The sequence below is a fragment of the Rattus rattus genome, chromosome Y (genome assembly GCF_011064425.1).
Source record: "Rattus rattus isolate New Zealand chromosome Y, Rrattus_CSIRO_v1, whole genome shotgun sequence".
In the NCBI taxonomy this organism is placed as follows: Eukaryota; Metazoa; Chordata; class Mammalia; order Rodentia; family Muridae; genus Rattus; species Rattus rattus.
The window spans coordinates 1,409,932-1,419,408 of NC_046173.1; the positions used below are offsets into that span (position 1 = coordinate 1,409,932).

Genomic DNA, 9,477 nt, shown 5'->3' on the forward strand with positions numbered 1-9,477 from the left:
TGAGGAATAGTTTGGAAAGTATTGGTATGAGGTCTTCTATAATGGTCTGGTAGAATTCTGCACTGAACCCATCTGAACCAGGGCTCTTTTTGGTTGAAAGACTTTTACAACTGCTTTTATATCTTTAGGAGCTATAGGGTTGTTTAGGTGGTTTATTTGTTCCTGATTTAACTTTGGTACCTGTTATCTCTTTAGAATATTAACCATTTCATTCAGATTTTGCAGTTTTGTAGAATAGAGGTTCTTGTACTAGAATTTGATGATTTTTTTTTTAATTCTTCAGTTTCTGTTGTTATGTTTGCCTTTTCACTTCTGATTTTGTTAATTTGGACACACTCTCTGTGTCCTCTGGTTAGTCTAGCTAAGTGTTATCTATATTGTGGATTATTTCTAAGAACCAGCTCCTGGATTTGTTGATTCTTTGTATAGTCCTTTTCATTACTACTTGGTTGATTTCAGCCCTGAGTTTGATTACTTCCTTCTTTCCATTCCTCGTGGGTTTATGAATTCCTTTACATTTTAGAGCTTTTAGGTGTGCTGTCCGACTTCTGACATATGCTTTCTCTTGTTTCTTTTTGCCAGTACTCGGAGCCATGAGTTTTCCTTTTAGTACCACTTTCATTCTGTCCCATAAGTTTGTGAATGTTGTATCTTCATTTTCATTAAATTCTGAAAAATTTAAATTCTCTCTTTATTTCTTCCTTCACTAAATTGTCATTTTGGACAGCAGTGATCAACTTCCATGTATATGTGGGCTTTCTGTCATTATTGTTGTTATTGAAGACCAGTCTTAGTGCATGGTGTTCTAATGTGATGTATGGGATTATTTCTATTTTCCTATATCTGTGGAGGCCTGTTTTGTGACCGATTATATGGTCAGATTTGTAGAAGGGTCCATGAGGTTTTGATTTAAGATGGAATGTTCTAAAAATATGTCAAATACATTTGGTTCATAACTTCTGTTAATTTTGCTATGTCTCTGTCTAATTTCTGTTTCCATGATCTGTCTATTGATCAGAATGGGGTGTTGAAATTTCCTACTATTGCCATGTGAGTTTTTTTTTTTTTAATAATGTAGATGTCCTTCTGTTTGGAGCATAGGTATTTAGGATTGAGAGTTTATCTTATAGGATTTTTCCTTTGATGAATATGAAGTGTCCCTCTTTATCTTTTTTAATGAATTTAGGTTGTAAGTCAATTTTCTTTTATATTAGAATGGCAACTCCAGCTTGTTTCTGTGGGTATTTACATGGAAAATTGTTTTTCAGCTATTTACTCTTAGGTATTGTCTATTTGTCTCTGAGGTATGTTTCCTGCATGCAACAAAATGTTCATTCCTCTTTACATATCCAGGCTGTTACTATATATCATTTTATTGGGGAATTGAGTCCATTGATGTTGAGAGATATTAAGGAATCATCATTGTTCTACCCTGTTATTTTTATTGTTTGAGGTTGAAGTATTCTTAGTCCCTTTTGGTTTTTTGGTTTTTTCTTTTTTCTTTTTTTTGTAAGGAAATTATATTCTTGCTTTCTGTGTGGTGTAGCTTCTCTGCCTTTAAGTTATCTTTAAGCTCAACTCAGCATGCCGCTGTTCCCCACCATTATAGATATATAACACAATTCTAAGTTCCATTCCTCTGGCAATGAAATGCAAAAGCTGGCCCAAACCAGAAGAATTTGAGGACATTCTCAGCTAATGTCTTATGTGAGACAGTTAAGTCCTTGAGTTTAAACTGCTTAACTTCTTGAATCCCTAATCATGTGTGTTCAAGTAAAAGTAACTGAGACCTTGATATATTACTAGGAGAATATTTCTCTTGGCATCAGTTACCCATGTAAGCTACAGAACTCTGCTGAGAATGAAGTGCTTCAACAGCCTATCCTGACAAAGACACTTTGTCATTCTTCTGGTATTCTTTGACACTTCCTATAACAATAAAGAGCTCCAAGGAAAGTCACTTGACATGTATCTATTGTTGATGCTCTGTAAAACTAATAATCAGAAATGGTTGAGTCTGGGTCAACCATTTACGAAGACTGAGTCTCCAAATCATAAGACCTACTCCGGGAAGGACAAGCTCAATGCAACCTCCTCCAGGAAGCTTCTCTTCCCCTGCTCAGTACTCCCTAGGCCTTCCCCAGAAACATTCCATTCATCTTTTTCTCCAACATTATAGGTGGCTGGCCTCATTCTGCACTGGTCTGGCCTCTGCATGTATACGATTCCGATTCACCCTCTGAAGTAGACTGAGCAGCTTGGAGAACATTCCTGCTTCTAAACCCATTACACTCTGAAGGGATAGCACACAGTCCGTTGGTGTTAACACAACCATGGTGACATCACAGAAGATTGTAGGGTTCTCCTGGATACAAGAGATTTTCCAGGGAAGGCACTACTGATGATGTCACTGAGACATGCCAGAGCTTACTTGCTAACTACCTGTACCCAGACTGACCAGTTTCTGGAATGCCTTTTCCAGAGACACACTTTTGAGCCAGGGAACACCCATTTGCACATTCTCCTTCCAGAACTTCAGAGTTCTCACTACTTCATTACAACTCCATTGCTGAGGATAGGGAGAGCTGGTTAAAGCCTTGATATTGGTATAAGATTTTTGTTAACATCCAAAAGTCTAAAGTTCTTGGATGAGGGAGCTTCTACTCCCCAAAATGTATTAACCCATACTGTCATTCATTTGACATTCAGTCTAATTCCTGCAGGTTTTACTGTTTCTCAGAGGCCAAAATTTTTTCCTACTCCTTTAAAGGAATGCAAGGTGGAATATATTGTTTCACTGAGTATTCCTTAAAAGGGGGCATGGTTTCAATATATTCACCTATGTGTTTCCATGATATCTCTGTCTTTTTTTTTTTCGGAGCTGGGGACAGAACCCAGGACCTTGCGCTTCCTAGGCAAGCGCTCTACCACTGAGCCAAATCCCCAACCCCGATATCTCTGTCTTAAAGTCCCATTTTGTACAATGAAAAGTCCCTTGCCCTGTCAATATTAGTTCTCAGGTATAGGGCCAACATGAAATTGTAAACTTTTTGTCCACTCTTAAAATTTCTTGTCCCCAAACGTGAGGGAACCAAGCCTCAAGCAAGAGCCTAGGAGGGGCAGAGTATGGAGAAGCTGCTGGCCAAGGCAGAGTGGGAGGAATCTGAGAAGCTGCAGTGCATCATGATACACAAGGAGGTAGACCTGGAGCTCAACCCTCTGGTTTCTAGGTAAAATACCAAAATGCTGAATACAATATTTAACGCCTAAGACAGAAAGGTGTGCAACAGCAGAAGGGTAATATTCAAGGGTCTTATTAGGAGAAATATGGGGATAAATCCAAAGAAGCCGTCCCTGTTGCTATAGCACTCCTGTAGGTTGATGAAAGGTTCTCAGTATACACAAAAGGAGATCCCCCTTTTCCTTGTACCTTCTTAGCATTGCCTTTTCTAGTCTTTTTCTCCTTTCCTCAAGGATAATCGTGCTTCCTTTGTTAAAGCATGGAGTGAAGTAAGCTGAGAAACCCCTTTCAGGATCTCATGGAGTGGCTGTAAATCTACGTTGTGCATTTTAATATAGGGTCGAATCCAATTTATGTTTCCTAGTAATTTTTGAAAGTCATTTAATATTTTTAAATGATCTTTTCGTAATTCAATTTTCTGAGGGGAAATACTATGAGGAGTGATTTTAGTTCCTAAATATTCCCCATTTGGCCCATTTGAACCTTTTCAGGTGCTATGAACAATTGATTTTTTCAAGCACCTTAACCACTTTTGCATAGGCCGCTTCTAGGGTGCCACAATCTTTAGCGGAAAGCAACATATCATCCATAAAATGAATCATTCTTAATTTTAGGAATTGGTCACGTACAGGCTGTAGGGCTTGTCCTACATAAAGCTGACACATAGTAGGGCTATTAGCCATACCTTGAGGCAAGACCGCCCACTGATAGCAGTTATCAGCCTCTTCATTATTCATAGAGGGCAAAGTAAATGCAAATCACACGATATCTTGTGGGGCGAGAGGGATGGAAAAAAAAACAATCTTTAATATCAATAATAATAATAGGCCAATCAGCAGGAATGCTGGAGAGTAATGGTAAACCTCTCTGTATAGGACCCATTATTTGTATTTGAGAATTAATAGCTCTTAAATCATGCAATAATCGCCATTTTCCTGACTTTTTCTTAATAACAAATATGAGCGTATTCCAAGGTGATCTGGATGGTTGAATATGTCCTAACTGTAACTGTTCGAATACTAATTCGGCAGCAGCAATTAATTTTTCAGAGGGTAGAGGCCATTGAGGAACCCATAAAGGCTCCTCCGTTTTCCACATAATGGGTATTCCCCCCTGAATGGCCCCTAGGAAAAAACCAGACCCGTCCTGTCTTGTTTTTGTTTCGACAGTACTGGGTCAACTCGTCCTTATAAGTTCTTTCCCAGACCCTTTCTAGGCATGTAGCCCATTTTTGCCATCATATCCTGGACTTGTGGGAGTAATCATTTGTCAGTCTCATGTCTAGCTCTATCAAAACATCTCTGCCCCACAGTGTCACTGGAATGTCTATAACATAGGGAGTAATCTTTCCTAATTTCCTTTCTCCATCCTTCCATGTCAATTCTTTGGAGCTCATTAAAGGAGCCATTTCATACCCTAAACCACGTAGGGCCTGAGATGATGTTTGCATAGGCCATCTAGGTGGCCAGTCATGAGCAGAGATAATACTACGATCCACTCCAGTGTCCAACAGGCCAAGAAACGAATGTCCCTCCATAGTCAATACTAACATTGGACGATCACCCAGTTCCAATGAGATAAAGGCAGATCGGGAACCTGTAGATCCCAAGCCCCTATCCTTTCTATTCCTATTTTCAGCAGGAAAGCGCTTATTCAAGCTAGGCAGAAACAGCACTTGAGCGATTCTGTCTCCAGGGGCAATGGCAGTGACTCTCTGGGGGGAGGCTACCAGCACTTTCACTGTACCTAAATAATCAGGATCAATTACTCTGGGCACAATCTGTAAACCTTTCAGGGCATAGGAGGAGCATCTCAATAGCCCAACTGTATCTTTAGGGAGGGGTCCTCTAAAGTCTATCTACAGGCTGCACTCCCATTTGGGAGGTTAGTACGAGTCTGGTGGTGGAGTGAAGGGCCAGTCTTGTGGAGCCTTTAATGGCTCTCCTCGGTCCTTCAGATGGCGAAGGAAAGGCCAAGGCCTCTGATTGTCCTGTCCCTGTCTGTCGCTCTGCAGAGCCCCATATATTTGAGGGCCCTGGGGACGTGGGCCCCTTTGTCTGTTTTTTGGCCATGCACCACCATATCCTATAGCTAGGGGTCAGCCATCCAAGTCCTTGATAGACCTACATTCACTTGCCCAGTGGCTTCCCTTTTTTCATCGTGGACATAGTCCAGGCTGCTTAGATCTATCACTAATTCTCCCCTTATTACTTTCTGGACACTGTCTTCGATAATGCCCTTTACCGCCACATTTGAAACAGGTATCCTTGGTGGTATTTTTCCCTAACTGCACTTCAGCTGCTGTTAGGCCAGCATTAGTCAATGGTCCTCCCTGTTCCCAGCAGACTTTCATTCAAACTTCCAAACCTTTGTGTTTGTATGGTGTTATCGAAGTCCTACATTCTTTTGTACACTGTTCATACACTAGCTGTTTTATGAGAGGCATGGCTGTATCAGGGTCTCCAAAGATCTTGGTAGCAGCCTCTACCATGCGGACCACAAAGTCTGAAAACGGCTCTTTGGGCCCATGCAGAACCTTGGTAAGGTCCCGGAGACTGTGCCCCTATTAGGCAGTGCTTTCCATGCCTTGATGGCCATTTCATTAATTTGGATATAAACTTGTTCTGGATACCAGTCTGGTCCACAGCAAATCTCCGTAGACCCAATAGCATGTCAACATCCCAATGACTCTGAGAGTCTGAGGCCAGATTAATGGCGGCCTGAGTATTATCATATTCAAAAAGATAAGATTTCCAATCTAAATATTGACCTGAGTAGAGGCAGGCTTTAGCCAGACTTCCCCAAACCCCAGGGGTGAGGCAATACCTAGCAACAGCCTCAACTTGAGCCATAATAAAAGCTGCACTGACCCCAGAGGTTCTGACTGATTCTGCCAATTGCTTCATAGTCTTAAAGTCAACGGGTTCATGATATCGATGCCCGTTAGCATCCAGAAACACTGGAAAACTTAATACCATCTCTTTCCACACCTCTGGGCAAAAGGAAGTAGCCCCTGCTGGCTTCACCATGCTTTTATATTGAGGGTTATACGGAGGTGCTGTTGGTATAATTGCTTTCTTGCCTAATATCTCCCTCTCACACTGAACAGCCTCTTTCTCCAGATTAGCCTCATCATCCTCACTAAACTTTGAATCATCTGACATTCCAAAGTCAAGGTTTTTAAAGAAGAATATATCTTATTTGTTTCCTGGTCCTGATTATCCTCTTTTTTTTTTTTTATCTCTGCCTTCTCTCTGTTCCTTTTATCTCCTTTTCTTTTCTTTTTTTCTTTCGAGACCTTTTCTCCCTCTGACATACTTTCTTTTGTTCTGCAAGGACCCTCTGACCTGTCCTAATGGCTCTAATGGCTTCCTCACATCGTTTATCCTCTAAGCAGGTAGGGACCATTCGCCAAAGAGGTTTTGGTTCTGGCTTAAGCTTGCCCTCTTGTGGCTTCTCTATCCCACACAAAGAAAAAAGGAAACAAAATTACAAGCCCTACACACAAAGGATCAATGGGAAACAACATTGTCGTAGTTCCCAAACCTTTCCACCTGTGTACCAAGGCTTTCAACTTCACAAACCTCTCGGCCTCTATACAAAGGCTTTCAAATTCATGAACCTCTCAGCCTCTATACCAAGGCTTTCAACTTCTCTGCTTACCTCCAAAGAACTTTATTCATCGTCTCTGCTTACCTCCAGAGAACCTTATCTTCCCTTACCCTGGAATTTTCCGATGTCGCCATCCTAAAGCTGAAGACTTCTGGATCCACGAGAATGTTCTCAGGTCACCGTATGGGCCACCAATTGTCGTGCCCTCCTCATCCGGCAAGGAAGACGCAACACCGTCAGATCCTTGTCAACAGCCTTACTGCAGGACCCTTTTCATTGCTGATACGGGGACCTCCAGCAGCAAAAGCGCTTGCCTTATATACACAACAGTATGCTAATAATCCTTCAGGGATTGGCGGGGCAAGGGTCACACTATCACCCCACTGTCATCCCACTATCACCCCACTACTTGTCCTCCAGGGATTGGCAGAGAATGAATCACCTCACTAGCATGGTACCGCCCCTCATTAGCATATTACTGGCCAACTGACACCAGGTGCAAAACCTGCGCATGCGCCGTACCGTTGTTCACCATTGGAGGGCACCCTACACCCCTTGATTATGCTGTGCCATGCTAGACTCTTGCATCATGCTGAGCTGCTAGCCCTGGCATTGGAAAACATCCACCTTCTCTTCAATTATCTGTGCCAGCTGCTGAAACAAGCATGTGGAGAAAGCAGTGGTAGTGAGCTTACATGGGCCTGCCACAGGCCTGCCCCTGAAGAAGCCAATGCCTGGCCAAGACTGCTCACCTGCTGGCAGTATTTCAAGTGCCGTAAAGGCATCCATCCTAAGAAGAGGTCCAACCTGGTGTGGGACAAGCCGAATGGCCAGCCATGTTGCCCTTTTGGCTAAAAGCACTCCTGGAATGGCATGAAGGAGTGGCTAATTGAGATGACTGCGAGCGCCGATCCCATGGAAGACCAGTTCTCTAAGGGAATTCAGGCCAAGAAAGAATGTATGGTCAAGAAATAGCTGAACCATCTCTGGAACCTGGCACTTACGCACAAGTTAGCTGACCTATATCCTATAGGACACCAGAGTAAGGAGGAGGTGGGCTGCACCATACCAGTGTCCAAGGTCTCCAGAACTTCAATTGGCCACTTCCAGGAGCACCTCTCCAAGGACAAGTGCTCGGGACTCAGGCTCAACCCTCGTTTGGGACTTCATAGTCCAGAAATGGAAACAATTGAGCTATTTTGAGTCATGAACAAAAAAGAAACCTTAGCTCAATGTGACAAGGGCCATCAAGAAGCAGATGAGGGAAGAGGACCAAGAAGAGACTGCCAAGAGGAGGAAAATGAGAAAGAAGGGGAAGAGAAATGGTGCTCAGCTGGCAAGGAACTTTGGACAAGAGAAAGGGTGGACTGCCGTGTAGTGGAGAGAAAAAGAAAGGAGGCTTGGGAGGCAAGAAGCTTTTCAGGCTGTCTGCCTTAGGCAGCAAGAAAAAAGGAGTGTGGCATCAAGGAGGGAAGAAAAGAAGTAATGCTCTCCTATCTGGACCTGTTCTGAAAAGCTAGAACTGTAAGTACTGTGGGCTGGTTCAGGAGGTGGCTGCTGTCCTCAAGTAGCTTGACATAAAAGGCACAGATTTGCCTCACCTCTAGTCATTGCTGGACTACAAATTAATGGATACACTGACTGGAAGTTGGTCTATTTCTAGAATATGAAAATCATAGACATAATATGGTTAGAACCAGGAAGTAGTTAAGGCTTGCTTTTTTATCTCGACTTTGGATGCTAGGAGAAAAATGGATCAAATTTCTAGGTTATAGTAGATTGGTTTCGACATTTTTGCATTATTTTTGTGAAAGAGCTTGTATATTGATTAAAGCAGGGAGAATGTTGGGAAATTACAAGGATTCAACGTGTATGGGTACGGTGTTACTTTTAACTTTTACTTTGTATCCGAAGACATTAACCTGGGTACCAATATGGAGTGTGCTTGCAAAAAATAAAAAAAATAAAAACACAAAACAAAACAAAACAAAAACCAAAGTTACAATGGTTATAAAAAGATTCCTTGTATGAAGAATACTTAAAAATTCTTTTGGCACTAACGATAATTAAAGTGTAGAGCTTCTTGAAAAATGAAGGAAGTATTTCAAACAGAAAATTTCAGGAATGAATCCCTCCATGTATGTGGTACAATAAGCCCAGAGGTAAATAGTAAGCCTATGCACCCTTTCATGGACACGAATGAGTTATGTACTCTATCCTGTAATATCCTTTTCTTTATTTGTACATGACCAGAACACTGAAGTCCCCATGCACAATGAGGTTTGGAGTCATGATTTGATGTATGTCTGAATTCGTAGTAAGTCTGTGAAAGCCGAAAACAAAGGGTACATGCTTTGGGCTGCCCTAACCCTCATGACTGCTCTTGAATGAAGATTGTAACTGACTCCTTTGCATTAAGGCAGTGGTTCTCAACCTTCCAAATGGTGCGACACTTTAATATAGTTCCTCATGCTGTCGTGACCGCAAACACAATGTTTTCTTTATTGTTACTATAAATATTTGATGTGCAGGACTTCTGATATTTGAACACCCTGAAAGGGCTATTTGATCACAAAGGGCTTGTTACCCAGTAGGGTTGAGAATTACTGTAATAAGTCTTTTCA

General features: G+C 41.9%; 1 pseudogene; it reads left to right on the top strand.

Annotated features, from left to right (window-relative positions):
* The first annotated feature begins 3,126 nt into the window (after positions 1-3,126).
* On the top strand, positions 3,127-8,373 carry LOC116889624 (annotated as a pseudogene).
* The last annotated feature ends 1,104 nt before the right edge of the window (positions 8,374-9,477 follow it).